The sequence below is a fragment of the Nelumbo lutea genome, chromosome 8 (assembly GCF_056320005.1).
Source record: "Nelumbo lutea isolate HS-2025 chromosome 8, American lotus-T2T, whole genome shotgun sequence".
Taxonomy (NCBI): Eukaryota; Viridiplantae; Streptophyta; class Magnoliopsida; order Proteales; family Nelumbonaceae; genus Nelumbo; species Nelumbo lutea.
Genome location: NC_142691.1, coordinates 13,744,747 through 13,762,877, shown reverse-complemented (window position 1 = coordinate 13,762,877; position 18,131 = coordinate 13,744,747). Strand labels below are relative to the sequence as shown.

Here is an 18,131-nt window from a genome sequence, read left to right as displayed (position 1 = left end):
CAAGATTTTTTAGAAGATCTTCTGGCAGATTTAATAGTTAAAAGACTGTGTAAGATTTTAAGATCTTAGTAGTTTAAAAAACGTTTGATTAAGATGTTTTTTTTTTTGTGTCTTTTCGCACAAAGACGAATTAAAAAAAGTGAAAAACTCCATTTGAAACTTTCTAAAAATAACCATCTTTCTGTGTTTTTTTTTTTTTTTTAATTTATGACTTTCGATGATTAAATCTTTTTCCTACTAAACAGGAAAAAAATAAAATCATAGATTGGATTAAAAAAAAAAAACAACCTATACGAAAAAACATGCCAAACGGAGCCTCAATTGACATAGAGCTAAACTTGGTGATACTTTTTTATGTTGATATCCGGTAGTAGCACATATGGCTCCAAATGCTGAGATGTGGCAAAGCAAGAGCGATAGCAAAAGATTAGGTTCACTGAACATACCTACTCATCAATAATTATATTGAATTTTGAGCTAATAGAATAATCTATTAGGTGGGACCCTTTCAATGGTGGGTCCTGATCATTAATCCTCTTCACTCGTCTTTTTCCTTGAAATTTTGTAGACCTAAGCACGTGTGGATCACATTAACGTGCCAGCATTTCCATCTGATTATCAATGTACTGAAATATAAGATATGAATGGAACAAGACTTTTGGGGTGGGGTCACACGGGAAGGGGTACGTATATTGGGTCTGTTTAAATTGTCTTATACCAACAAGCAGAGACAAATGGGTGGCACGTGCATCAGTTTTTGGTGGATGGGTACATATGAATTTTTTTCTTTCTTTTTTATTTTTTTTTTCCTTTTCGTGGGGCACATAAAGTTGGTTAGAGAGGTGAATGCAACCCTGATTAATTATTTAAATGTTTTCTTTTCTCTCAAATAAATAAATAGAGAAATAAAATCCACAATCTTTGTATTGATGCACACGTGCAAAAGATAATAGTTTTTGGAATGTGAAAAGGGCAGCATTAAATGGAAACCTTTTTTTTTTCAACTTCCTTGTGTTCTAAAGAGAAGGGTTGGATTTTTTTTTTTTTAATTTTAACTATGTAATTTTTTTATCAAAATACGGGAGAAACATAATATGAGGGAAAAATTTTAACAAATTTTGTAAGATTCTTTAAGAATTTTCTATCAATTTTCTGCTTATTTCTTATTTTTTAGCAAATCAAACACAGCAGTAAGAATTCATTAAAAGTTTCCATTTATTTGTTTATTACTTGTATTTTTTATCTTTTTTTATATTGTGATGGGAGGGAGTTGGGGAGGTCTAGGTCCACTACTATTTCACTAGGCTTTGCCTTCTGTCCATGGGTTAATCAAGTTTCAGCTTAGTAGCTCTTGCTTTTTGGCAAAACAAAGGATTGGTGCAGCTAATCATGTAGGCTCTATTTGGATTGATAGACGATAAAAAACAGAAAACTGGGTCAGAGTTCTTAAGAAATTTGTTGATGATCGATGAAAATTTTAAGCTTGTAACCAATAACATCACTTGTGGGAAAAGGCTCTAGCTTTTAGGGTATAAAGGATTAGGGATAGATTTGGTTCGAGCTTGGTACATACACAAAAAAAGATTATATTTTATTATACAAAATATCATATATTATATAAAGTTTATTAGATTTGCAAGTTTCACATTAGAATCGAACTTGACAAAAAAATTAGACTAAACCAAATGAATAATGATGTAACCGTTTTCGGCCACGTACCAATGTTTTGTGATGTAAAATTTTTTGGCTAAGTACCTCGTTATTTGACCTGGTGGTGGCGTGCCTTAGTGATGAGCTACTTGGTAGTGAACTGTCTACTGGCGAACTGCTCGGTGGAGAACTGCCTGGGAGCGAACTGCCTGGTGGCGAACTGCCCGGTGGCGAACTACCTGGTGGCGATCTGCCTGGTGGCGAGCTGCTTAGTGGCGAACTGCCTGGTGGCGAAATGCTTGGTGGCGAACTGCCTGGTGGCGAAATGCTTGGTGGCGAACTGCCTGGTGGCGAAATGCTTGGTGGCGAACTGCCTGGTGGCGAAATGCTTGGTGGCGAACTGCCCGGTGCCCGGTGGTGAACTGCTCGGTGGCAAACTGCCTGGTGGCGAGCTGCTCGGTGGCGAGCTGCTCGTTGTCGAACTGCCTGGTGGCGAACTGCCCGGTGGCGAGCTGCTCGGTGGCGAACTGCCCGGTGGCGAGCTGCTCGGTGGCGAACTGCCCAGTGGCGATCTGTCTGGTGGCGAGCTGCCTGGTGGCGAGTTTCTCGGTGGCGAGCTACTCGGTGGTGAACTGCCTAGTGGCGAACTGCCTACTAGGCGGCCGATGACTTAGAGAATGCTGGAGCTCCCTGGTGCGGCGCAATTCGACTGAGCGCGCGCGCGCCGTGCAGGTCGCGTGTGCCACGCACAGGTCGCGCAGGCGCGCGTCAGGCTGCGCGCAGGTCGCGCCAGGCCGGCCAGACTGGTGCTCAGGTGGGTCACCAACTTCGTAAGTTTGTTGGCTGGGTGTTTTCCTAGTTGTCACGAGGTGCCACGTGTCACAATTTCATTGGAGGGCCAAATCTACCCTCATCAAATAATTTAAACTTGATTGGTGTCACGTTTTATCTTATGGGAAAAAAAGAAAATAAATTGATTGAGGAGACCGTCCTCCTCAGGTTCTTGATGTTGAAATGGGAAAGGAGTAGTATTGGAGATCGAGAGGTACATGTGTGGGAGTTCATCAGCACGTGAAGAGACAGACGTTTATGGGCAAGCATACATGAAATCACAGGCATGCATGTACGTGCATGGCTAGATTCAGTTTTGAGTTAAAAAGTAGAGTCAATTTAAGCAATGGGAGAGCCAGCTGGTTTTGTTGTTTAATTTATTATTTAGACGATACACTTGGTTAGAACTAACTTAGAACAAGGATTTCATCCTTCTGTGTTATATATGGGTCAAATGCGCTATCAAACAAGAAACTATTATCATTACTGATGGAGACATATGGTTAAATGTGCAGCGAGCGACTAGTAAGACGGAAATACATCTTCTTTTCTTTTTCTCTTTAAATTGTCATTGACCCATATGGTCAAACCGTTCAACCCAGAAATGAGTATATTTGTGATTCCATCTACCTTATGACATGCCATTTAGAAAAAAAAAAACACTATTTAATTTAATTATCGGCAAATAATTGATCTGACCGTTTAAACCATTGAATTGTTTAACCCATAAAATGGCTCATTGGTTAACTATAGAAAACATTTTAAATTAATCAATTAATTTATGAAAAATAACAAAAAAGAATCTGTTTTTATTATTTTATTTATGATATCATAGATTGATTCAGACGGTTGAATCACTGAACCCTGATCAAAAGGAAAAAGACACTACTCCAAGCCTTTCTTCCACTTTAAGCTTCTTTTGGGGTGAGGCATATGGATAAATACAACGCAATAAGCAAGTAAACGATGGCGTCTAAGGAATTAAACCAACACTAGTAGTGACCTACAGGTCGTGATTCAATTCATACATGACTACGTGAGTTGCATTTCTCTCTTGGCTTATACCACAAGGTCCAAAATTATAACACGGTTTATATGGGGTTGGCCATCGTACCAAGTCTATTTTGTCTTCTATTGGGTTGTGGGCTTTGTAAGAACCTATTTTGGGCTGAGTTGGTTGTTGTGGAAAACAGCATATTTTCTGCTAGCCCAAACAACCCAAACAAAAGAGGCCCTTCTTTCCACTCTGGATCTTCTAACCACAAACTTTTTTTTCACATTCCCAATTCCACCCGCAAAAGACTATCACCATGTATCGGGAATATCTCAGAAAACTATTCTCATTGCACGCCTGTAGTATTCCGTGGGTAGGAGGGATGTGGGAAGAGTTTGCGGGTAAGAGATCCGAGATCAGTTTGAACCTGCAAACTCAATAACCAGACAATGGGCATTAAAAGCGGCCCATGCTTCTGCCACACTAATTTAGCAGTTCTAGTGCGTAAGATTTGACTCCGGTTATCTCTTACAATACACCCAATTGCAGCTGCCAGTCAATTTTCCTTAATGGTCCATTTGGTTGCTGAGAAAGGATGGGATGGTATGGGAAAGGATGTGATAAAAAGATAATTTTTTTTTCTCAATCATGTCACTTGTGTTCGGTTGCTGAGATCAGTTATCTTGCCAAATCTATTTCCCACTATTTGATTGCTAAGTAAAATTTACATGATTGTTAGATTCATCCTAGTTTGACAAATCTATGCATTCTCCAATTCCACATCACAAGACTTGTTTTGGGGATGACGTGGCACAATATTATTCGAACAATGAAACATGTGATGTTGACATGGCACGATTAAAAATTCCTATGTAGTAAATATAAATGGTTTCACCAAAACATGTCATAGGTCAGTTCCCTAAGTTTGTAACAACCAAATATTTGTAGCCATCATTTGAACAAGTATAAGATTGACATAACCACCAAACTAATAACCAACACAAGAATGACTATCGATGTGAACGGTCCTCTTTTGATAAATAGAGATGACCTGAAAATTTATGATAATGATGATGCATGCTACTACTCCTGGTGTGGAATGAGATGACCTGAAAATATAATAGAAAATATTAACCCACCAGAAATTGTAAAAAGAAAAAAAAAACAAGCATAATATAAAAACCTTTGCTGCTATGCATCATCATTTGTAACAGATTAGTCAATACCCAAATTAACATATACTATTCCACTACAAAAAATGAAAACCCCTTGCATGGTTTGACTGAGATGTAATACCTAACTTGAAAACCCCTTTCCTTGGTTGCCTAAGATGACCTGAAACACAACAAAAAATGAAAAAAAAAAAATACAGATATGAGATCAAGTATTATTGAGATAATAAAATGCTAGAAGCCTAGAACTGGAAAAAAAAAGCAAATCTATAATAGACCTAAAGCAAATCTACAACACAAGAAATCTAACATAAACAAACGTATTTCAGACCAATACCATTAGATCTAACGGCAAATCTGAATATATATATATATATAACACAGAGCAAATCTAGAAAAAAAAACACTGGATATAGAAAAAGGCAGATACCAGAAGCTAGATCTGTAGCTTCGGCGTTAAAATTAACGCCTTTAATGGTAGATCGGATGCTTTTTTGGTTTTGGACGACCACAGATGGCTCTAGTCGTTGGGAAAATTTCATGGGGAGCTCATTCAATGAAAACAGGTAAAAATGGTACAGAAACGAACGAAAATCATGAGAGGGATCCAAATATAAGCTTACCTTCGAAAAAGGTTGCCGGAGATGGCGCCGGTGAATATATGGTTGGATGGCGGCTGAGAAGAAGACAATGCTCAACTTGCCTCCTTTGGTAAAAGTTTCTCAATTGTTTCTTTTCTCAATGGGGTCGCACCTATTTGGTGAAACCCTGCGCCCCAAAAATTGAGAACACAGTTCTCATCGCATCTCATCATTTCGCCCAAGACAAACATGGAAAAATAAGAATCTTTAAAGAATTTTCTTATTTTCCCATCCTAATAGCATAAACCAAACAGACTATAAAGTATCGAAATTAATTTTTAAGTTAGAGTCACTAGGCAGGGTCCATTTGACCCATTCTGTTTGCCTCTCGTGGGCCCTCTTAGTGCCAAGGGACACCAAATTAGACTCTTGATAATCCTCCTTGGCCTTCTCCTATAACGTTGCTGGAGGGAGGAGCCTATAAACTTCTGCAAAATGAACTTCTAATGCTTTATTTTGGCCCGATAAGCCGTGGAAGTTCTTTTTGAAAACCCGCAAAAGCAACGTAAGTGGCTTCTCCATCTTTGCATTTGCGGCTTGGACAGTGAGTCATAGAAGACCATTCAATCAATTACTGCGCCCTAGTCTAATGATTTACAAGTTGGGTGAAGGTTTAGTTTCGTAAAGGTTTCTGGTGTTGTCTGTACGTACCTGTGTTTGTTTACTTCTTAATGAAGCTTGGGACCGCGCCAGTACCAATTCCAACCTGAAAGAATGGATAAGTTATAAATTCTAGTAATTCATGACAAAGGAAATTGGAACTGGAACATCAGAGTACGTACCTTTAATGCGCCTCTGTCTATGTGTTTCATTTGATGTTGGTAAGCTTACTTCTTCGGTTCTTGTCTTAGACATTTGCATGGATTTGTTTGACAAATGCTTTGAGAAACTAGCCTTTGCTGTATAGAGAGCTGGGGACCATGACAAATTCTTGTTTCTTTTTTCTTGTTTTCCAGAAACTACTTGATATATATGGCTTTCTTTAAGAGATCATTAATGAAGAGTTGCCCGTGGAATGCTTGGGTATGGCTGCCTTGTGTACTACATCTGTAAATGTACTCATGTACATGTCTGAAATAAGAAAAGGAAAAAAAACAAGGCCAAAAGACAAGCTTTGATCAACTTACACATGATTTCATTAATTTATGGTAAAGTGTAAGAAAATGCATATACATCACCTCCTTGAATTTGTTATTAGAGCATAAAAAATAAAATGTTTTAGGCTGTGTTTCAGGATAAAGTTGCACTCTGATTCACTTTTGTCTGTGTTTGACAATATTACGTTTATGCATTGACAAATAATAGACAAATGCATATTTATATTGATAATAAGATATAAAAGTACATCAATAAAAAAGAAGTAAATTTGCATTCAAGTGGGTTTTTGATAAAAAAAAAAAAAATCATATGTTTTATTGGAATTCATGTTTGTATCCATTATAGCTAAAAGTTTGGTAAGAAGGTAAATTTGCCCGTGCAAAATTAACCCAATTTTGCAATTTATATGAACCATTTTACACTCTATATATTTGCATTGTTTCCAAATGCAGCCTTATTGTTTCCAGAAAAGGGTCATCACCCATTGCTGGACCTAACCCTGGCAATAGGGTGTCAATTGGACTGGATTTTGTCCAATCCGATCCAGCCCAATGTGAATCTATTATAAATGGACCAGGTCCAATCCAATCCAATGAATGTTCTGGACCAATTTGGACCGGTCCAATTCAATGTCTGGATCGTCCAATCTGTTCAGATTCATTTTGATTTAGATTGGTTTTAACCCAAACTCGGTCCATTGACACCTACATTCTTTTCTTATATCAATGGACTAAATATTGGCTTAATCCAATCCAATCCAATATAAATTTGCTACGGAAGGAACAAGTCCAGTCCAATCTAATAAATATTTTGAACCAGATTGGTCCAATCCAATATATCTTATTGGTCCGTCTAATCCGCCCAAATTGATTTTGGACCGGACGGGGTCCAATCCAAAACCGGTGACTCCCTTACCTGGCATCTTTGGAAGTAAGTTGTTGCTCTAAGATTCTAATTTTCATTTTCGTAGTTGTCGGTCAGAGAACATTTTAATGTATTTATTTAAAAAATCCAATCAAAATCGCCAAAAATAATCTTAAATCATGGCCCTGTATAAGTCCCCTCTGTGGCATTTGCATGTACTCCATGTGCATAAGGTGTTGGTCCCATGAATGCGAAGCACTAACATGCCCACTCATAATAGGTTGCCAACCTGCTGTGCATGATTTTGTCTCTAATCTATCCGCGTGCGTTCAATTTCACCATAGTTTGATTTTATTTGAAATCTTGCCTGTTTTGCAATTTAAAAATTCAAAGAGAAAAAAATACAGGATTTTTTAAAATGAAAATAGGGTTGTGTTAAGAGAATCAGAAAAGAACACGGGAGCAAGCTCGCTGAATTGGACTGATGTTGCTGCTGCTTCACGGTGTTTTATAGCACCTTCCTTTGAACACTCATATAATTAAAAGAAATCGAGGAGAGCCTCCAACGAAAGGTAACTTCTTCAGAGAAGAGTTTTGATGAAAATGATCCCACATGACAATTTTTCTAGTGGGTTAAAAAATCAACATCAGCCATGTTTGTAATCAATTCCTAAGGCTGCATTTGGCATTCTTATTTTAAGGAGTTATTTCCTTTTTATAATTAAAAATTCAGTATTGATAGACGCATTTTAACATGACACTGTGATGCCGTTTTACAAGAAAACGACATCTGTTGCAAACACCGGCATCATCAATAGAATTCTTTTGAGTTTTAAAATCTTGTCAATGAAATTTCCTTTTTGATATATTAACTAACATAAGCATCATACAATAACAACATTCTTTCGATTTTTCATCTCTCTTAGGTATTACTTCCTCAATGGGCATTTCTTTTAACGCAAGATCTATGGTGCACCAACTGTACCATGTAACAATAAATGTGAACCAATGACAAAATTACATATTACAACTGGCATATTTAATGTTCTGAAAGTCTACATGGTTATGCACCTTATAAAAATATAAACCCAAAGTAATTAGACTAGAAAAATATTTAACATGATTTGAGATCTTAATTTAACATGTACTAACGCAAGATCTATGGTGAATGCATTGTAGTTGGTCTCTTTAATGTAATTCACTAACATGTGTTAGACAAAAAGCCTTTATTTAGCACATAAACAAAGGGTATGTTTACCCTGCTACATCAACACCATCTACGCATTTTGAATTGCAATGAGAATTTTTTATTTGGTTGAGACTGTTTTAACTCAAAACCAAGGTTTTGACCATCGATTTTTTGGTTAGAAGTCGAATAGTTCAGGGGTTTGATGAGATTTGAATATTAGGGTTAGGGCTTCATTCCTTTTACTCTTTTACGAGGGAAAAGAAAGTGGTTGTCGATTGAGAGAAAGATGAAAGTTAGAAAGAAATAAAAGAAAGGAAGAAGGGAAAAGAAAGAAAGGAATGGAGGGAGGGAAGGAGGGAAGAAGAGGAGGGGGAGACGGCAACAATGGCATTCACCGGTGATGGAGATGGTGACGGTGGTGTTCACCAGTGATGGTGACAGCCAAGACAGCAATAGAAACCCAGTGGCTTGGGGCAACCTTTGTACTTGTCTCCAATCTCAGATTTGCTCTCTCTCTCTCTCTCTCTAGGATTCCAATGATCTTAAATCTGAGATCATTTTGTCTCAGTCCCTCCAACTCTCTCAATCTCCTGATTCCTTATTAACCATGAACGTGGGCCATGTCAGGCCCCATGTGGGCCTGTACCAAGCCAGGCTGGCCCGTGGGTCAAGCCTTGGCCTAAGTCGGGCCATGGACCAAGCCAAAGCTATTTTTGTCTATTTATTTAAAAAAATAAAAAAAAACTTTTTTATATGAATTTTGATGTATACAATTGCTTATATATACAACAATTAAATAAATTAGTATAATAAAATTGAAAAAAAAATTTGTTTATTTTATTAATATATTATATAATTATAATTTACATAATATATTATATTATACATATAATATAAATATTTTGTATATATATATATATATATAAATTGTATATATGGGTCGTGCTAGGTCATGCCATGTTGGGCCGACCCATGGACTTCAAACCACAGGCCCAACACAACATGGACCATTGGGTCGGGCCTGGCATGGCCCGTGGACTATCATGTCGTGTCTGGCCATAGGCGGCCTAGCCCAATTTACACCTCTAGGTTCGACCACTCAAGTCAACGGTTTTTTGACTAAATCAACGGTTTTTGGACCAAGAACAGGTTAAGAGGGAAACGGAGCCAATTAGTTGGATGGTTCCCGAGCCAAATGATCCATCCCTTCGGGTCAATGACGGTTCAAAAAAGCTACTTAAACAGTCAAAATTTTTTTGTCTAAAATTAGTAACGAGGGGCGTTGGAGGAAATGTCAAACTGAGGTTTCCCCCAACGGCCATTGTGTCTCACAATGTTTAGCTGATATGGTACTTACCTGTCATTCGATGTGGCATGGTGATGAATTGATACGGTGCATCATGTATCATACAACACTTCAACGTGATATTGGAAAATTCTTGTCAACTAGATTGGCATAACAATAATTAGAAGTAGGGGTGGCAAATGGATGGGTTGGGTTGGTTTGGATAAGGATTGAATACCAACCCACCCATCTTGACCCACCAATCCACCATTACTCATCATCAATGCTTGTTAAAGGGTCAACACCCACCCTAACTCTGACTCACCTTGACTCACCCTGACCCACCCATATTGACCCATTTGACCCATTCATATGACCCTTGCACACCCTCACCCATACTAACCCACCTACCATCATATATAAATACATAAATGGGTCAACCCAACCCGTTTACCCTAAACAACAATTTTTTAGAGAATCAACTCTCCCGAGACTGTCAAGTGGTATACACGGATTGGATTGACCCATGTACCTGAAAATAACATTTTTTATGAAACACCTCTCAATGATGCCATATGGCAGAAATGGGTCGTGTCAAGCCGTATACCCAAAAAAATAACTTTTTGAGAGAAACAACTCTCCCGAGATTGACGTGTGCTATAAACGGGTTGGGTTGACATGTATACCCAAAATAATAGAAAATACCAGAAAATTCAGAAATTAATCAAAAAAATTTGCAAAAGAAATACAAGAAAATGCAGAAAATACGAGAAAATTGCAGAAAATTCAAAAAAAATGCAGAAAATTGTAGAAAATTAAAGAAAATACCAGAAAATAGGAAAAAAATCAGAAAATAGCAGAACAAAGCAGAAAATTGCAGAAACTTCACAAAAACTGCAGAAAATTGTAGGAAATGCAGGAAAAGTAGCAGAAATTATAGAAAATATCAGGAAATAACAGAAAATTGTAGAAAATGGACAAAATATCAGAAAATGTACAAAATATAAAAAATGAAGAAAAATACCACAAATAGCATAAAATTGCAGGAAATGCAGAAAATATCATAAAATTGTAGAAAATTGCAGAAAATTACCAGAAAATGCCAGAAAATTACAAAAAAAATCAGAAAAATTTGCTGAAAATACCAAAATTGCAGAAAAAATAGCAGAAAATATAAGAAAATTGCACAAATGCAGAAAATACGAGAAAATTACATAAAATGCAGAAAATAGCAGGAAATTGCAGATAAATATCAGAAAATAACAAAAAAAAAAAAGCAAAGAATACCAAAAAATTGAAAACGTTATGCAGACAAATAACAGAAAATTTAGCATGGTAAATGTGGATACATCATAATTGATAACTAATTAAACAAAGAGATAAGTAATGTTTGAAAGAAAAACCATATAAGATATTATAAATTTCTGTTTAGTTAGAATTAAATGGAAGTGATAGCACGCCATGGAGCTCTTATAAGGAGTGCTCCTTGGTTGCATGACAAAACAAATGGAAATACTAAATCAATATTGGCTTATATTTTCTGCATTGGATGTTAAATTTTGAAAAATCTAGTAATATGCCTTCCATTATAGACATCAGCCTAAATCCTTTAAGTTCTGCTTCAGCATGGTCCACTCTACTATTAAGTCATAAAGATTAATTCTCGCCATCTTTTCCAAACTGCCGCATGCTCAACACCTATAAAATTTCTTTGAGCTTGACTTTCTTCTTTGGTCTTTGGCATCACAATAAATGAATATAGAAGCACATGTATTCACTTTCTTATCATGTTGTCATCGCAGAAGGATATGACTAATGTTCCTACTTCCTAGGAACGATATTGTACCAAGTAAAATCAATGTAATTCCCAACAAAAAATAAAATCAATTAGTGAAAAGGGGGTTTCAAATGGTGCTGGAGATTTAGTGAGGAGTTGGGTAGCCTAAGTCAAATTTGGTGCAAGGGAGCTGGATTGGGAAGTGGGTAGCAATTTGCAATCTTATGGCACATTGGTTTCGAAACATATTGAAAAAATATATCCTCAATTTTCTTAAGGTGTGCCTTATAAGGCGGGGAATGGTAATAGGGTTAAGTTCTGGATGACTTGAACAGGGAGACTTTGGTAAGAGATTGTTACCTATTGGTCAATGGTATTGTTACATGGGCCCCAACTCTTTGAAGGAATTTGAATGATTGGGGGGTGGAGCAGATGGTGGATGTGCTTCAGTCTATTCGGCAATTTTTTTTTTCTTTTTTTTTTGATCAATAAACAAACATCAAATTTTATTTCTTAGAGAAAGAAGAGAGTACAGGTCTATTCGGCAATTCATTCCCTAGGTGGAGCAACCTGATTGCAGAAAGTGGAGGTGGGGGAATAGTGGGTCTTTTTTGTTAGATCTTTCTACACCAAGTTGGACCAATGCACTGTGGGTGACTTCCCTGCTAGCAGAATCTCAAAGTCTGCTCTGCTGCCCCTTCAAAAATATATTTTTTGTTTGGACTGCAGCTTTGGGGAAGTTCCTGACTAAAGATAAGTTGGTTAGTAGGGGAATGCAGCTGGATCAGGTGGGATTTGTTTTCTATCCTTGGAGTTGGAGTCTGCTAACCACCTTTTCTGCACAGTCCTTACTGTACCAAGATCTGGAGCACTTTTTTTTTTAATGCTCTTAGGTGGAGTCTGCTAACCACCTTTCCAATGGTTATAGTACTTTGTATTTGAATGAAGAGAGGTGTTGGAATTTACTTTCAATTATCGGAGAGATGAATAAGAATAATCTGCAATTTAGCAGGGAGAAGATTCAGCTTCTGCATTGGAACCATGGATCCCTCAATACGCATAATATAGGGAAACTAAAGTCTTCATTACTCAACAGCTGGATTTCCACAAGTCTTTGAGTTCATGACCTCTGGAGATTCTAAGTTTATACTGTAGCTATTACATCACTTTTCACAAAGCATAATAAAATAATTGGGAAAACAAAGTTGTGGTATGTGTAAAGCAGCACATAATTTAACTCATATTAATTATGTACAAATAAAATCAAATTAAAATTTTCATGTTTTCTGATATACAAACTCCATTAGGCTTGTAAGCTAATCTTCATTTACCAATAGTTTAATTAACATTTAAAAGCTTGCCATTTTTCTTCACCTGCAAGATACCATTGTCACCAAAAGAAGAATTATGTTGACATTCTAAAACTAGCAACAAGTAAATAAAAGCACCAGAAACATGATAATTATGGCATTAAAAGCTCGGCCCACTATTTGGGCAGACCAATTAAACCACTAAAATCAACCAAGTTCAAATCTATTTCAGAAATTTTGTTTGTGAAATGAAGGAAAAAATAGACAATATGAGAAGAAAACTAGAGGGAAATGAGGGAATTATGTAGCATTATTATGCATATATATAATAGCGAGGTTCTTTAATATGAGATGCACATGCTCATTGATTTCTATCTACCAGTTGATGGACCCAACATAAATGATCCCCCCTGACCCAAAATTAACAAAAACTGATGGACCCCGCATGACTATTGTGTATTTTCTTTCTAGATTTGTTTTTAGTAATGTTTCTTGACTGTCTACCCAAACAATCTAATTGCATATGTAGCTAATTAAACCCAATTAATTAAGCAGATTGATAAGCATGAGATTATAAGTGGTGGCTTTTATGTTCAATTAAGAATTATTCCTATAAAGAAATTATTTAACGTGTGTTAATACTGTCAATCTCTAAAACTGAAACTAATTCAAAGGAAATTAATGTAATATGTAATCAAACGATAATAACATGAACCAAAGTTATTAAACATTCTACCCATCACTAATACAAAGTCTATATACTATGCTCGATCAGCTATACAATTCTAATTCCCTTCATTAATATTCATTCACCGTCTTTAGTCTCAAACGAGTCTTTTCATTTTAATAACGTGTTGGTTAAAATGCCTCTTTTCTCTAGCCTATCTAAGGCTTCGATTGAGCTTCGACTGAGCTATTTAAAGCTTCGATTGAGTTTCGATGGCGTGTTGGTTAAAATGTCTCAAACGAAACGAATCCCAGATCCCAGAGCCGCAAAATTCCTTTGATGTCAGTCATTCCTACTTCACTATGCCAACCACAATATATAATATCTATGATATTCAAGAAGATGAAAAATGTTTAATAGATAAAAATAAATATATTGACAATTAATTTGAAAGCAAAATGATTTTCTTGCCTCCTGATGTTAGGTAAGCAATTCAATCATTTTGGGTCAAATAAGTTAATAAATAATACCATAATTAAATAATAAAAAATTAACACAAAATAAAATATATCATCCAAAAAAAAGAATTGGGTATATCTAAAATATCATTATACTAAACAAAAATAAATATGGAATGTAAGAAATATTTTTATGAATGATGAAAATGGAATTCCAATTTTAAAATCAACCTATAAATGAAATGATATTGTAGTCAAATAATAAAAATTTAAAAAATAAAAATACAAAGAATAACAAAAATAAAAAATAGAAAAAATTTTGTGCACATGTCTAATGTTATATATTTATAAAAAGTAAAAAAATATTTGATACATTTCTAATGTTATGCATTCGTTATATTGAACACAAGTAAGTATTATATAAGAAATAATTTTATTAATGATGGAAATGTAATGCAAAATTTAATGTCGATGTAGAAATCAAACTATTTTCCTTTTTGGGTGGTGGGTTAGTGGTTTGGGTCAAATGAATTAGTCGGTGATATAAAATTTAAATCTTAAAAAAAAATAAAAAGTACAAGTAATAAAAAAATATATAAAAAATTATATATTAAATAATTATGTGAAACCAAAAATTAAGTATGATAAGTCAAAATTATTTATATAATATAGATGAAATATATAATTTAAAACTGATATGAAAACAAAGTAATTTTTTTATCTGGATGGTGGGTCAATAATCCAACTTTTCAAAGAAATCTATGATGTTATAACTGAATAATAAATATTTTAAAAAAGGGATAAATTACAAAAACTCCCTTTGACTATAAGGTCAGTGACAAAGACCCCCCTGCAGTATTTTTTGTGACAAATACCCCTTGAACTTTGGCCATTAGACAAAAACCCCCCTCTATTAACAATCTATTAGTTAACTTTGAAAAAAATTCTCACCTAACAGATTAAAGTTTTTTAAATGCCCAAACTATACTTTTCTAGCTTAACCTTTTTCTCCTTTTCTACTGTTATCTTCATCCCATTTACTTTTGCTCCACAAAGGAGTTCTTTTTTGTACTCAATATCCGCTATTGAGAAATTGCATCTTCTGGTGTTAAGGAATGGGTCCCATCGAAACAATTGTTCCCTGCATCGAACGCTGTCGTTGATCTCAACAAACTGATCTCGTATGGGAGGCAACCGGATAATTGGTTGTTTAAAAAAAGCACCTCCACCAATTGTGCCTTAGGCCAAGCTACTAAATAAAATCCCTTGCAGTTGCAGATCAACAAATTCAATATTTGTGTGTATGTGCATTTAGAGAAAGACCTACAAATGTTTTTCCCTAAATGTTGTGTGACAGTGGTGTTATCATTTCCAGAATTAAAGTGTAGGAGGTTGCTTCATGATTCCCTCTCATTCCAGTGTCTTGATCAATGGGTTCATGCCATAAGCACAATCTGCACCGGAAGATGCCAGAAAACAGAGCTATGAAGAAAAATCAATAACCTCAATAAAGGGAAAAGGGACAACAGAGCTATGAAGAAAAATCAATAACCTCAATAAAGGGAAAAGGGACCTCAGATATGTTGGGTTGCCCTCCTCATGAGGTGGAACCCAGAAATAAGAAGGACAAAAATGAAATAAAGTGAAAGGATAAAAGGGAAAAATCAACAAGAAGAGACTTTTGTATTACGTCTTGGTGTCCAACGAATTGGGAGAGTTCATATTCTCCACTCTTTTAACTTCAGCAGCTCTTTAGGAAATAACAGAGAACAGAGAAGGGGTTTTAAGAAATTTTTGGAAAGAAGGAGATTTACAAAGACTGAAATGAGAAAGATAAATCCGTTTTTCAGCATCTCTTCCTGCTTCTATTGCTGTATTTCCACGTTTGGTAAGAGATTTCTTATTTGCTATTTATTCCATTGATGTTTTTATTGTTGGAACACGAGTTTTCTTGATATTCATCATCCAGTTCTCACTAGATAGAAAAACATTGTATCCCATTCTCATTGCTGATAATGGATGATTTTGACTTCAGTTCTGTGGTTTTTACCTTCACAAGTAGATGGTGTGGCTCCTATCCAACCGACAGGGCTTTTGGCTACAAAATTAGATGCCTGGATTGAAGGGTTGTTTTTAGGGAAGGAATACAGTGTTCATAATGGTGAAGCAATGATATGTGGTACTTGTATAATGCAAAGGATGCGTCAGTAATGGTGCTTGGGAAATTGAAAACGGTAATGGCATCTCTCCATTAGCGATCTCTTATAACCTCCTCAAGACCACCCTGTGGTGAGTCGATGTAGATCTAGAAACTTCCCACCCATGGTACGTACCATAAACTTAGTTCCCAACGACCTGTAAGATCCTTAAGTGTTACTATGAACATCTCTGCATTTTGAACAACTTCCTTGTATTTCGTAATTGGCGAAGGGTAGAGCTTAGAAGGGTTTGATTCTTCGTATGTGTTGTTCGGTGGTGTTTGTTGAGCCACTGTTGTTTTTGTAGTGGTAACCATTGAAATCAATACCAACAAGTGCCTTGACGTTGTTGTCCTCCGATGGGTGATCACAGTAGAAGCCAGTGTATTTGCAGATTCCGGGGCCTACCAGCACTGTGGATGGTAGAAGTCAGAGTTGGGCGATCTTCTCTGCCCTGCTCGCTGGTTTCTTGTATGATGCCGAGAAGGGAGTGAACTAACAAACACCCCCATTTGCTAGTAATTGAGGCCGGCTGGAGGTGGCAGTGGGGATGTTTGTTCCGATTGTTACGATTCTCGTCACGGTGGGAGTGAACGAACTAACACCCCCATCTGCTTGATGCGGTGAATGAACTGTTACGATAAAAGGTTTTTTTTGGTTAGTGATGTTTTAAGCGAGAATGGTAATAAAAAAAAAATATATAAAAAGTTTAGTGAGGTATTTTGATAATTTAACGTCTTTCGTTATCTGATTTAACGGTCAGGGGGTTTTTATAATTTACCCTATAATATAAAGAAGTTTTTATAATTTATCTTTTAAAAATGATAAACACAAAAAATGAAAAAGTATAGAATTTTGTCAAAAATATTTGAAAATATTTCTAATATTATATATTTATCATTTATCATAAAAATAAAATAATAATTTAATAATAATTATAATTTAAAATTTTCATTTGCAATGAACATGCATATTTACTATAAGAATTTAAATTTATTTTTAATTATATTATTATTTTTTGTAAAAGTTCATTTTCTATGATAATATCTAAAATGAATAAAAATTTCTTAACTACAATGCACGTGATTAATTATTACTCCGAGGAATTTGAGCTTCTCATAATCCGATTGAACTCAGATGCGGCTGGAAGTCGGGGAGCCTATCCGAATCCTTGGTCAACGAGTGCGGTCTCGCCATCGCAGTAGATTACTGACTTTATATCCTTCAATTCCATTATAAGATGCTGCGACGTCACGTCAGACGTAGAGTTGGACTTTCATCCAACTAAACCATAGAAGATTAAAACCATCGATCATAAACTTTTACAAATGAATTCATCGTCTGATTGATTTATGATCCGACGATTGTTGTTGTTTTGGGTTTGGGTATCCTGTTCCATTACGCATAGTCTTCACTAAAGCGTAAACAGACTAAGACCACTCATCGCCTTTAATCGCAAACTAGATTAATTATCAAGCAGGGATGATTTTAAACTTTGTTCATTCATCATATCCATTTAAAAATTAAAACAGTCCAGAAATAATGTAACAGTAATAATTACAGGAAAAAAAAGGAAGCTAATGGAATTTCGGTTGTGTCGACAGATTTGTTCCCAGACAAACACGCCGGAAAGATACACCGGCAGTGAAAACGTTCCAGAGGCCGAGGATCATCACCGATCGGATCGACTCGGAATATCCGAAGCGAGCCGGGACGCGATCGCCGAGTGGTACATGATGTCGTGGAAGTTTGCGTTCTCCATCGTCTTTATCCTGAGCTGTCTGGCCTTCTCTTCCGTCAAGCATCCCGGAGCGAATCGAGATCTTGGGCGTGCGATTTCGGAGCCCGTTTCAGATCTATTATTTGTATCTTTCGACACATCGGAGTTGCCGCTGCTGTTGTTGTTGTCGTCAATGTAGTCGGGATCGGAAGCCCAGCCGAAGAGTGGGGCCCACCAGTTGGATGAGGAGGTTTTCCGGCGATTTGGGTTGGGCTTC

The 18,131-nt window shown here is 36.2% G+C and overlaps 2 long non-coding RNA genes across 2 annotated transcripts; one reads left to right on the top strand and one right to left on the bottom strand.

Moving 5' to 3' along the window:
- Positions 1–4,325: 4,325 nt before the first annotated feature.
- On the bottom strand, positions 4,326–6,232 carry LOC148842845 (uncharacterized). The gene is made up of 4 exons (XR_016102832.1): positions 6,071–6,232; positions 5,940–5,994; positions 4,772–4,810; positions 4,326–4,584 (listed from the first exon to the last, which is right to left on the bottom strand). It is a non-coding gene; the product is annotated as an uncharacterized LOC148842845 (long non-coding RNA).
- A 9,387-nt stretch (positions 6,233–15,619) lies between these two features.
- On the top strand, positions 15,620–16,488 carry LOC148842844 (uncharacterized). The gene is made up of 2 exons (XR_016103614.1): positions 15,620–15,824; positions 15,972–16,488. It is a non-coding gene; the product is annotated as an uncharacterized LOC148842844 (long non-coding RNA).
- The last annotated feature ends 1,643 nt before the right edge of the window (positions 16,489–18,131 follow it).